We start from the raw sequence: 13516 nt of genomic DNA, 5'->3' as shown, positions 1-13516 counted from the left end.
ACCCATGGAAATAGTGACTGTGCAAAATGGAGATAAGTATAAAGCATCTGCTATTATTTTCAAAATTTATAGAGAGATTTGGGTTGGGAGAGGAGGGGTGAGAAGAAGATGCAAAGGAGGCCTCAGCCCTCTGCTCTGCTCTGGCTACCTGACCAGGTGCCACTAGATTATGTCATATATGACAGGCTTTAAATCTACTCATGGCCTAGGCAGGAGTCGGGATTGTTTCCCTTTCATCTGTTCTGAATTTAAGCAGCACATTATGCTGAAACTCAAGACGGCTGTAACTAAAGCAATATTCCTTCTTTTCCACGATGTAGTGGGAATGGGTTCACCTCTCTTTTTTGTCCCTCCTTATATTAGTGGAGAAAGCAGCTTTCAGGGCAATACTTACAACAAAAAAGCAGTTAGAGGTAAGAGCAACAAAAGAAAGCATTCATTTAAAAATTAATTTTTTATTTATATAGACCATTACTCTAAAAAAACAATACTGGATCAACAATGCATGGTATAGGTGAGATTTTTCAAACACTGTGGTGACTCAACAAATACTCTAGGAATGACAAGTTATTCACATTCATCAAAAAAATGCAACCCTCGGGAGAGCAGACACTTGATCGTTATCATTCACTACTATATTTACACCTGGAATATAGCCTGATTCATAAAAGGCACTCAATCACTGTTGGGGAAAGGAAAAAAAAAAAAAAAGAATAAAGCTCTTTCTTTTAACTAGTCAGTAGAGTTTAAAAACACCAAAAATCATCTTCAGTGATTACTAAAACTCAATGCTCCTTCTCGCCCATTCCGACTCTCCATTACCTTCTCATTTTCCCTAACTTGTATCTCCAGTTATTTTTGGCCAAACGATGAGCACAAAGAAAGAAGAAGGCCCACACTCCAGTGTTTAGTCCAACAGTGGCTCTTGCTTAGTGTGGTATAGCAAAGTCACCTGTGGGGCCTTTTCCAAAGTAGTCATAAACGTCATGACAACCCTGAAAAGCCTTAAGTTTCACCAAGCATATATTTTAACAAGTTCCTCAGGTCATGCAAAAACCATGGCTTGCATCGTGCCACAAATATTTCAAAACTTCTCCATCTTTAAATCCTGTAACTGTAGAACAAAACAAAGTACACATACACACCAACACACACCTCTTTTACTGCAAACCCCTTAAATCTTTGAGCTACTCAGTTCCTAACTGAACAGGTTTTCAGGATCACCTCAGTTAATCCTACTTCTCAGCATTCTCCAGTCCAGCATCCTCCTCCTGGACTATTACCTGTTCTCCCTCTATTTTCATGAGAATCTACTAATCAGACATTTCAACAACAAACACTATGATCATGACACTCAGTTCAAGTAGTCTTGCCAATTCCCACTTAAGCACCACAACCTATGTAAACCTCAAACAATGACGGCATCTAGTATCATTTTGCCCCTCTGAGCCATTTGGCAATCATTTTATTATGTTTTTAACTTCCTTATTCAATTTTCCATCATGGATTTTCAAATTTTTAATTTCCCTCAAGGACCCATCTCACAAAAAGCCCCTCATTCTAAGGAGACTTTGCTTCTTTAGTAAAAGTTATTAGAACTTCCTTGACTTTTTGTTCACTTCAAAATCTTTATTTTTATTCATATTATTTTGTGCTCTGTGGAAAAAGTAGGGAAAAAAGATATAAAAGATAAATTATCATTTCATAAGCAAAATTACTAGCCCTTTATAAAGGAATTTAATACAGTGGCTAACAAAAACAACAGCTTTATCTCTAGTCCAATAATACGTACCTATACATACAGATGAGAAAATACACATTCCATTTACGAAAGCAAAAAAACTATTAAATATTCACACAAAAAATTACCAAAAAAGGAACAGAATTCATGCAACTAAACATAATATTCTACCAAAAGATACAAAGATCGAAGCAAAGGAAACAGCTGGATTGTTGTGAAGACTTGTGCTGTCACAAGTGACTATCCATCTGAAAGGAAATAAAGGTTTTCTACAAACAAAAATAAATTCCAGATGGATTTAATACTTAAATAGTTCTATAAATGTGTCTGTATATGTGTATATATATATATGCACATATTTCACATATACATCTTAACAAAACACCATGAGCGCAGAAAAAAAATCTTTTAACCAAGGGTAGAAACAAAAACTATGTAAGATAGCAAAATGTACTAGTTATTAAAGAAATACATTTCAAAATAAAAAGGAGTAAAATTACATGCATTAAAATTGGTAAAAAGGGCCGGCCGAGTGGCTCAGTTGGTTAAGAGCTCGCTCAAGAGTTTGAGCTCTGAGCAACAGTGGTTCGATGCCCAGCCCGAGCTGAGCTGCTGCTGAGCTGCCAACAGGTAGCAGGATGGCTCAGCTAAAAGAAAAATAATAATTTTTTTTTTAAATGGTAAAAATATCAAAGATTTGAATGTTTATTTCTGCCAGAAATGTGGGGAAAGGTTATTCACACATACTGCAAGTGGAAATGTGAATAAAATCTTCTAAAGTAAAAATATTATAGTGGGCCATAGAATTTGCCTCTTTTTTTTCAAGTTAAAATGGTCAAACAGTTAACAATGTCATGTAGTTCAACCAATATATATATACTGTACAACCTAGAGGAATAAAAACACAATTCCCTAAGGATGTTTATTTTAGAAACACTGTTTTTTTAGTGACTAAAAAAGAAAAAAGGAGGACCGGCTCAGTTGGTTAAGAGCTCGCTCAAGAGTTTGAGCTCTGAGCAACAGAGGTTCGAGTCCCAGCCTGAGCTGAGCAGCCGCTGAGCTGCCAACAGGTAGCAGGATGGCTCAGCTAAAAGAAAAATAATAATTTTTTTTAAATGGTAAAAATATCAAAGATTTGAATGTTTATTTCTGCCAGAAATGTGGGGAAAGGTTATTCACACATACTGCAAGTGGAAATGTGAATAAAATCTTCTAAAGTAAAAATATTATAGTGGGCCATAGAATTTGCCTCTTTTTTTTCAAGTTAAAATGGTCAAACAGTTAACAATGTCATGTAGTTCAACCAATATATATATACTGTACAACCTAGAGGAATAAAAACACAATTCCCTAAGGATGTTTATTTTAGAAACACTGTTTTTTTAGTGACTAAAAAAGAAAAAAGGAGGACCGGCTCAGTTGGTTAAGAGCTCGCTCAAGAGTTTGAGCTCTGAGCAACAGTGGTTCGATGCCCAGCCCGAGCTGAGCTGCTGCTGAGCTGCCAACAGGTGGCAGGATGGCTCAGCTAAAATAAAATAAAATAAAATAAAATAAAATAAAATAAAATAAAATAAAATAAAATAAATAAATAAAAAGAAAAAAGGGAATAAAGTAATGTCCATTAAAGGGGGAGTCCCAAAATAATACTGCAGTACATTGGTAATATTCATGGACTATATAGTCATGAAAAATTAAACTAGTGGGGGGAGAAAAAAGTATTCAAAAGAAGTATACAAAAAGTATACACTATAAAAAGTGTAACCACATTCATACATTTAAGTAAAAGAATAGGTGTGATAAAAAAATACAGTGATTGTTTAAATTAAAAATAATTATTACAGTAAAAGGCACATTGCCATCAATCCCCCTCAAAATACTCCCCTTCCCCTTGCTTCAAACACACTTATCCCACTGTTCTTGCCACTTTCTGAAGCAGATCTGAAAGTCCTCTTTCGTGAGTGTCTTTAGTTTTGCTGTTGTGGCTGCCTCGATGTCCTGAATGGATTCAAAATGTTTTCCTTTCGTTGTCATTTAGACTGAGGAAGAGCCAGAAGTTGCACAGTGCCAGATCTGGTGAATAAGGTGGATGAGGACACACCATAATGTTTTTTATTTGACAGAAATTGCTGTACCAGAAGTGATGTGTGACATGGAGCCTTTCCGTTGTGATCACAAAACATGGTGAATGCTGCTGCCGAGTGCCATCCAATGGAAAGGCAGGGATCTTCAATATGGGGAGCAGGGTGTCAAACCTTAGTGCCAGTGTGTGACGAGTTTCAGCTGGTTCGCTGCAGTCAGTCGGGTGTGAGCTACAGTTGACAGAAGGTGTGTTTTAAAGTGTGCCATAAATCATCCTCCATCATGTCAACACTCCGTGTCACACAATGATTCTGGTATGGCAATTTCTGTCAAAAACATCACGGTGTGTCCTCATCCACCTTATTTACCAGGCGACTTCTGGCTCTTCCCCAAATGTCAAATGATTCAGGACATCGAGGCAGCCACAACAGCACAACTAAAGACACTCACGAAAGAGGACTTCCAGAACTGCTTCAGGAAGTGGCCAGAACGATGGGATAAGTGTGTTTGGAGCTAGGGAGAGTATTTTGAGGGGGTTTAATGGCAATGTGTCTTTTACTGTAATACATTTTTTTCATTTGAACATTCACCGTATTGTTTGATCACACCTCGTATGTGTACATGTGTAAAGAAGAAAAAACATTTTTGTTATTGTTAGTTTTGCTTTTCACCTTATGGACTCTAAATAACTTTGTTACTAACCACCCACAAATTCAAAGGGCTGCATATTCCTTGACTCCCACTCCTTGCCATTTCCAGCTCTGAGAAGACTAAAACTAAGAACAGTCTTTAAACTTCCAACACTTGACCTTCCTGTGTCCTCTCTCCTATTTCTCACTGATTTTTCTTCCTGCCCTAAGTACAGTTGACTTCTTTTCAGCTTTCTAATCTTCACTCTACTCTCCCACTAAGGATCTCATCCACTCGGAAGAATTAGAAAACTACCATTTCTCCCATTATGTGCCACTCTATAACACATCCCCTAACCCGTTCCACTCCAAACGTTCCAGCTGATGTGCAAATCCTTTCAGAATTTCATAACTCAGCATTATCTGAGGGCAATTTATGTCTTAGGCCCTCCTCTTGCCAATAACTATCACTGATTCTACTATTCACCACACTTTAAACTTTAGTATCGTGTTGGATTTAACTTCCTATTTCAGCTTTTACCTGCAATCTTTTAGATTCTATCTTCTATTACCTATACAATATACCACTTTCAGCCATGCCTTCCTTTCTACAGTTCCTATCACCTGTACTAGTACAATGCCTCAAAGTCTCCTAGACTCCTCCTGGACATAAAACATAACTCTGATTATGTCACACATATTTATTGCTATCTATTAGCTTCCACATTCACTCTAAACTATTTAGCCAGGTTTATCTGCTCCAGTCTATAGTCTCAAAGTATCTATCTAGCCACACAGCACTTTCCTTGAATGTCTCTACTCTTCAGATGAATACAGATGTTCCTTGACTTACGATAGCATTATGTTCTGATAAACCCATCATTAAGTTGAAAATACCATGCGTTGAAAATGCATTTTAATACACCTAACGTAGTGAACATCAGATCTTAGCCTAGCATGTGTTCAGAATACTCTCATTATCCTACAGCTGGGCAAAATCATCTCACTGCTGCTGCCCAGCATCACAAGAGTTATCATGCCACATATATAAGGGAAAAGATCAAAATTGAAATTTCAAAGTACAGTTTCTACTGAATGCATATTGCTTTCACACCATTGTAAAGTCAAAAAACTTAAAGTTGAACAATTATAAATTGGGGACCACCTGTATATTTGTATCATTCTAACATCCTGCACATCACCACATTCCTGCTTTTAGTTCTTTGTTCCAACTACAAGTGTCGAAATTCTTCTATTCTTCAACTGTCATCTATGAAGCTTATTCAAATACCAACATTAAAGATGGTTGGTACTTTCCTCCTGTATCCCAAAGCACAGCGATTTCACTCTTTGCAAAACAGGGAAGTAGTAAAAAGATTATGAGACTTTAAATCAGAATGTTGAAGTTTTCTTTCAAATGTTATTGCTTTTGACATTAAGACACTAAATCAAGTCATTTTTCCTTCCCTGAGCCCCAGATTCTTGTTCTGTAAAACAGAAATAAAAGCTAATCTACAAACCTCACAGGTAGGTAGAAATAGATGGAAAACCAGTTTGTAATCTAAGTGTTAAAACTGTTATTATATCACCTTTTATTATGCAAATTTGTGTTTTGAACTGCTATGAAATTATAAGCATTTAAGAGGCAGTCTGCTCTTTAACAGTCTAGCACTCAACACATAGTAGCTAATCAAATAAATTCTTAAAACCTTCATAAATCATAAAATATAGCTCTCATGCTCAATCCTAAGAAATATAATCCAAGCACAGTTTATATATAGCTATACCTTGATCAAAATAAAACCTTTACAACCCTTCTCCCCACAGATATCTTTTTAGAAAAACTGTTTATGCATTAATATTCTAGACCTCTGATTTCATTCACCTAAAACATAACTCATTAACTGGCAGGTGAATAGGGGGTTTAAAATGGCTGATAAATATCTTAATAGTCAAAGAATTCCAAAAACTTATACATGACGCAAAGCATCTGTGTGACTGTGATGATGGTACCTTTTCCAATCCAACAAATTTATCCAATATTCATAGTTGAGCATTAGTGCTTTAGTTTACCCTAACATTCAAAAATTCTAAAGGTTGACATAATGGTTATTTTAGTGATGTAAAACAACAGGTTTTTTTTAAAGTAAATATATAAGAGAAGGATGTTAACTTTCATTAAGCTGAAAATTTTTGTTTTTTCTTACTTGTTTACAAAAGCAAAATTAATTATCAATGATGTTTATAAAAATTGTAAAAACATGGAAGGGGGAGTGAAATGATACTTTGGTCCTACAGAAATCTGGAAATCATAAACTTAATACGAGAACTTGAAAGTTCTGGAGTTACCCTTGAAAACTACATGTGTCCATAATATCTTGTTAAACCAGAAAGCAAGAAGGCTATCTAAAACTACAAGGGTCTTGTCTAAAGAACATAGCAACTATAACTTAAAGAAAAAAACCCTCACTAGCCGAAAATGGGACAATTTGAGCATCGATACAGAAAATAACTCTATAATCTAAAACACAAATGTTGTTCAATCCATGAGGTCACAAGATAAACCATTTTTATTGCAATTATGTCACACTGTTGGCTAGTATTTCTTGGCATTTTGTTATTTCACAAAAAAAACTGCTCTCCTACTAGTATATCTGCTCTTAGGTATCTTATCCACAGTCTTGCACTTACTTGTAATTCATTTTTAAATCTAAACTTAAGGCTTTTCAAATCATTCCTATTATACATTTTAATCTACTATTGCTATAGTGCCTAGTAAGGCTACAATAGTTACTGATAAGAAACCTTCTAAGAGCTTAATTCTTAAAAATAATGGTCAAATGCCAAGAAGTAGCAGCAAAAATAAAAAGTCATCAGTAGTTGGGACTATGTTATGGATTAAAATAGGTAAGGGTAAAAATAAAAACGAAAATGAAAAGTTAGACAGGGATGATGAACAGCAGTTGATGAGGAGCAAATCACTTTGTGTGTGTTCATTTAAAAAAAACAACAACAAAAAGCTCACCCCGTAAGTGATGTTGCTGAGTCCCATAAGCAAACATCAGGCAGCATGATGTGATAGACCTGGACTGAGTCAGGAGACCTCTGTTCTAGTCCAAGGCCTCAGTCTCCTCATCTGTAAAATGAGGATGCTGAATTAGATCATCTGAAAGAGCTGCCCTAGCTTTAACATTGAGGGAGTCTACGGATGAATTTAGGAAGCAATAAAATGTAGGGCTTTCATTAACAGCGAAGTTTAAAGGTTCACATTGGAAATACCAGTTGGAAACAGAAAATAATTTTCTTAGAATTTTGAACTGCTAAAAGCAATTACTTTTATAACTTGTAACTGCTGGTAAGATTTTTATATATACCAGCCTTAGTAGCAATATCATCTAAACTAGATTAGTAATGAGTGACCAAATTATGACCTAAAAAAATCTATTGACCTTTGGCCAGTAAATCTAAAAAATAAGTACAGGAACACCACTGGGCTAGAAATAACTTCGCATGATAAAGTGTCTCATAACTGTCCTCAGTTAAGTAACTTGAACAAAGAGTAAAATGACAAGAGAAATGATTAGAGTAAATTAAACAATTATTTAACTTTAATATGCAATAAAACAATAATTATGCTTGCGATATCCTTCTTTGTTAATGAGTGTGTCTTACCTATGCAATAACTTTTTTCTGGTTAGCTCTCAAAATAGAACATGAATTCTCTTTCTGACAACAGTCTAATTGAAAGGAATGACTTTTTTTTCTCAGTGACGCATAGAAACATAAAAAAAGAGTGTCTTTGTGTTCAATTTTCTATATTGAAAGAAATCAAGCTTCTATCAGTAACAAATAATGGCAAGGCTATGATGACTCAAAAAATGGTGGTTTTCTGACTGTAATTTACTAAATACAATTAACTGCTTTGTCCCAGCTAATCCTCCAAGGTCTAAGAAACTGAATTGTAAGTTTTAAGTTCATAGGTCAGCTGACATTCTAATTTATATTTATTTTTCGCTTATGTTGATGCTATGGTTCTTACCTGGCAGATTTAAAACTCCAGGGACATAAGAACCAATAAACATATCCTTACAATCAAAAATCTACTCTTCTAAAGCATGCAATCTCTATCGTTAAAAGACATGAAGATATAAGCAAACATTCAATGAAGAAAAAAAAACCTTTTTGTAGTTTGTTTTATGCACATTACCTAAGGAATTATAAAATAACTTGGCATCCATACAATTCCATTAATTATTCACTTGAACATTTCACCTGGGCAATATAGTACCTGATATGTTATTCAGAATCACTAATAAAATGTCTCCCTGGTTGGTAGAAACAAAGGCAACAATAAAGCAGTCTTGATGGTAATGAATTTTGATTTTAGATAGTCTTAAAATGGCTGTGATAGAATTCTGTGTGTCTGACATAGAAAATCTGTGAAACAAAAATTTCCTTTATATTGAATACATTTGGCATTTTAATGTGAGCATTTTGTTTTACAATCCTAATGAGCTGATTAAAATAAGCCTAAGCTTAATGGTAAACAACAGAAATCAGGATGTATAAGCAAAGCAAACTTTAAAGCTGCTTTGAGCATCAACTATTCTCAGCAATTTTCTCCATCTCCACCTACCTCCCCCATAACGTTTTCAAAAAGACTTAAACATTAAGCTTATTTATTGATAAAAATACTATTATTAATAAGATACAATAAGCAGTACTAATAAGATACAATAAGCAGTATTGTATTTAGCCACTACTGTACAGATGTAAAACAGCGCCTGTGAAAATTTAGGACTAAACAACTGTCTTGGGTAAAATATTCTCCTCTAAGATGGCGGTGGCACCAAGACCAGCAGTTAAAGGGATACGTGATGTTTAAATAACTAGTTGGTATGTCATGTGAAACCCATTGGATTGTCCCTCACTAAATTTCTATCTATAGAACATAAACACCTTTACAATTCTGTCCACCACTTAAATAATAAGTTAGCACACGATTTTCTCAAAGACCATGATATCTCACTTAGATATCAATAATAAAGAATTCTTGGAACAATATAAATAGCTAGAGTTGGGCACAACATAGCACATTTGCTTTGTGGAAGTTACAATACCTAGAAAAATGGTAACTCCTTTTTTATTGCAATACAGTTGAAAGATAAAAAGATAAAAAATAAGTCCAAATCTGGCTATTTTGGGTCACTAGGAAAATATGAAGACATTATAACATCAAGTAATTATATATAACTTTTTATTTCCTAAAATATATTTAATAACTGCTTAGCTTTGTTGGAAGTTCTCATTTCAGGACTGGGGAAGAAAAAATTGTCAATATAAAAGCTGAAAGGATCAAATTAATGGTTAAAAACACCACATCTCATAATTACAACTTGTATTTTAATATTAATATTTTATTTTTCTCTCATCTTCACCCACTTAAAATTTATTCTGATATAGACATTTTTAAAATACAGCCTATCAGAATAGATTTCCCAAGAATAAGTTAACTGAGGATAAAAAATGAGTTAGTATTTTAATAAAGGTTATACTTAATATCAGGTATTATATTAAAATGTTTTAATAGTACTATACTTCTCTCTCAAAACTTTGTAAAAGAACCACAAAATTCTGGAACAATGATCATTTGCTTTTCGACCCCACAACTCATTAACATACATACTGTTACCATATTCCTAAAATGCAGATTATTTTTAAAAACAAATTCTAATCATACAATCTGGCTAACAATTCTAGCATAAAAATCATACAGCATTCCTTCTTTGAAAAATAATACAAACCATTAAAAAATGTGTCCTAAGCCATACTTCATAAATGACAATTGATCAATTAAAAGAATGGAAAGGGAATCTAATAATTTCCTCTAATAGCATTTTTAAAATTTGTTCAAAATAAGCAACCCTAGGGATTCCATCTTCCAATAATCATACTTGACTCTAAGCATACTCTATGTATCCATTCCCTCCAAATTTATGTATTATAAATTATCTTAATGAGTCTTTGCTATGTCACTTTGAAGTAATCAAATTATTGTGTGGATATGTTTTGTCTTCTCACTTGTATTGTTTATTTATATTTCTATATCTTTCTGCATTCTAAACGGTTCACAGCTCAGTGCACAAAAAATGTCACTGATAAACTATTTTCAAACTTAAAGAAATAATATCAATTTTTATGAAAGCCACTAAAAACAACATATTAACAGGAAACTGCTTTACAGAAATACTACCTACTAGTATCTTTCGAACAATTTATTATGAAAATTTTCAAACATACAGAAAAACTGAAAGAACTATATGTACAGAGAATATCAACACAGCCACCACCAAGACTTTAAAATTAACATTTTTCTTGTATTTGTTTTACCAGATCTATGAATTGATCTTAATTTTTCGAGCATTTCAAAAGAAGTTGTACAGCAGACCTCAATATAATTCCCCCATGGATACTTCAGCTTGCCTATCATGAACTATTATAGTGAAGTATTTAATAGTTTTTCTTTTAAAGAAAATTTACACAAAATACAACGGATACATATTAAGCGCACCATTCAATGAGTTTTGACAAATGCGTATGTACTCAAGTGAGTTCTCTAACAGGATATTGCCATCATGCTAGAAAGTTCCCACATGCCCCTTCCCACATAATCCCTGTCTTCAATACTCAGGCATCCACTTCTAAGCCATGACAACCATTTTTTTTCCCAACTTAAAATTAGTTTTGCCTCTTCCACCCCATCTTTTAGACATAAAATCTACCTGTTTTTAGGTCATCATATAAATGGAATCATGTTATGTCTCGTTTATGAAAGACTATGTTCATTCAGCATAATGTTTCAGAGATTAATACAAGTTGCTGCAGGCATCAACAGTTTGTTCCTTTCCACTGCTCAGTGGTACTGTGTTGTACAAATACACACAGTTTTTTATCTATTCTCTCGACAGACACCTGAGCTGTTTCCAGTTTAGGGGACAGCCCATCCATATTTGGCAAAATTTATACACAGTATCTGGTCCCCTACCTCTGTGGCTCTGGGATTTCTTCCCTGTTTCTCCTGCTGACTCCCTCACTCTGCAGCTGCTGTGGTCGTTCTGAACTGTCTCTGATTCCTCAGGCCAGTAAGACTGCAAACTAGCCAACACAGCCTGCTCTCCGGCAAGACCATCAAGATGGAAAACTCACCCAAAGCCATTCCCTGCTTTTAAGAAACCACTGCAGTCCAGTTTCTACTTGTTTTTGTTTGTTCTAGTGTCCTCATAATGTTTTTTTCAGATGTCGTCCAGAGACTGTGATCCCAGTTTGTGGGGGTAATTTGACAGGAGCCACTACTCCATATTTGAATTATAACTCTCTATTATTCTTCAGAACACACTTGCTGAAGACTATTACTGACATACCTATTTTGGGTGGTGCTTTTTCCCCTCAAAAGCTTGACTAAGCCAGTCCCTTTAAATGAAAAGAGCCAAACTAAACAAGGAGAAGAGGCCTCTGGGAGCTGGAGTATGAAAGCTGGAGAGAAGGAATCCTGTATTTCTGTATATGAACTGACAAAGTCTCAAGTTCATCCCAAGGAGTCTAGGCAGAACACACCCAAAGAGGCAAAGATTTTGATAACTACAGATATGAGCCAGTGCTCAGGTCCCGCACTAATCCTGAATGGTGCATGTGAGGAATAGCCTCAAAGCAGCTTAGCAAAGGCTATGAAAAGTGAACTAACATTAAAACCATTGCTCACACCACAGAGGGTGAAACAGAACTTGCAGACTAAACCTAACCGTGCTGATCACCTGCTTTAATTAGAAGGGAAAAAAAAAATTCTCCCGAGAGGATACAATCGAAATTATTCGACAAACAAAGAATCAGGAAAATCTGACCAATTCTGTCAGAAAAAGACAAAAGCAGATGTCAACCTTGAGATGCTCCAGATATAAAAATTATCAAATAAAAACGTTAAGGCAGCTACTCTACCCACCCATCACAGGGAAAAAATACACACTTGAAATGACGGGAAAGACAAGTTCTCAGAAGTAGAAAGTATAAAAAGAAACAAAAGGAAACTTTATAACTGAAAAATTTGAAGAGAAAAAAGATGACAAGATAATAAATATAGACAAAGGAGAGCAAACTGAATAATTGATCTTCCCAAATAAGAGAATAACACAAATAGATAAGAAAACAAATTTTTCCTGACAGTTTGCATCTCTAGCGCTTAATAGTAATGAAAAAACCTGGAGCTCTCTAGCCAAGATGCTTTTAATCCTTTTTGTTCTATCACCTCCCCAGGTCCTATGAAAGCTCTCATGATGCGCCTTTGAAGAATGTTAAGATTCTACATAATTTCTATGACAGCATTTTTTTAAATGCTGGACTGAAAAGGAAGAGATCTGGTTCAAGTCTTGGTCCTGTAACTATGACAAAGTATGTGACATAAAATCATTTCTCTAAGCTTTAGTACCTCATTTGTAAAGTAGGGCCTACTGAATGAGTAATGACAATTTACTTAGCTTTGTAACGTAGTTGCATCATCAAATTTTAGGAACCCTCTGAGGGTCATTCCAGTTTTCCCCCAGATCTTAGCATTAGCCATTTTCCTTCACTAATTATTAATACTTGTTTCTGGCAGATAAGGAAAATCTATAGGTCAGGTAGCTGAGACTAGCAAGATCTAGTCGACAGGTATGTGCTGCAAGCCATAATACAACTTATGAATTACAGGTTTTCTAGCAGCCACATGAAAAATATTAAAGAAAACATGACAATTGATTTTAACATATTTTATTTAACCCAAAATCAAAATATTATCATTTCTTGTAATCAGTATTTTAAAATCAAGATTTAACTTTTTAAAAATTATCTTCAAATTCCAGCATGCATTCTACATTTTCAGCACATCTCAATGACAACTAGTCATGTTTTAAGTGTTCAATAGTTACCTATGACTAGTGGCTACCACACTATACAGTGCAGGTCTAGATGTGTGGGTGAACGGTGAGGGGAGGCGGAGGCAAAGGCAAACAAGGGCCAAGGTGTCTCAAAGAATAAT

At 34.8% G+C, this 13516-nt stretch overlaps 1 protein-coding gene across 6 annotated transcripts in view; it reads right to left on the bottom strand.

Annotated features, from left to right (window-relative positions):
* The window catches only part of TBL1XR1 (TBL1X/Y related 1), a 157131-nt gene that overhangs the window by 59873 nt on the left and 83742 nt on the right, over nucleotides 1-13516 (bottom strand). For 2 of the 6 annotated variants that reach the window (XM_019625492.1, XM_019625491.1), the window contains one exon: nucleotides 7475-7585. The exons of the other annotated variants lie outside the window; for them this stretch is intronic. The gene's annotated coding sequence lies outside the window, so the exon portion shown is untranslated. The remainder of the gene's footprint in view (nucleotides 1-7474; nucleotides 7586-13516) is intronic. 6 annotated transcript variants of the gene reach the window in all.

The sequence above is a fragment of the Hipposideros armiger genome, unplaced genomic scaffold (assembly GCF_001890085.2).
Source record: "Hipposideros armiger isolate ML-2016 unplaced genomic scaffold, ASM189008v1 scaffold_631, whole genome shotgun sequence".
In the NCBI taxonomy this organism is placed as follows: domain Eukaryota; kingdom Metazoa; phylum Chordata; class Mammalia; order Chiroptera; family Hipposideridae; genus Hipposideros; species Hipposideros armiger.
The sequence above is the reverse complement of the archived record's forward strand: the minus strand, read 5'-3'. Positions and strand labels throughout refer to the sequence as shown.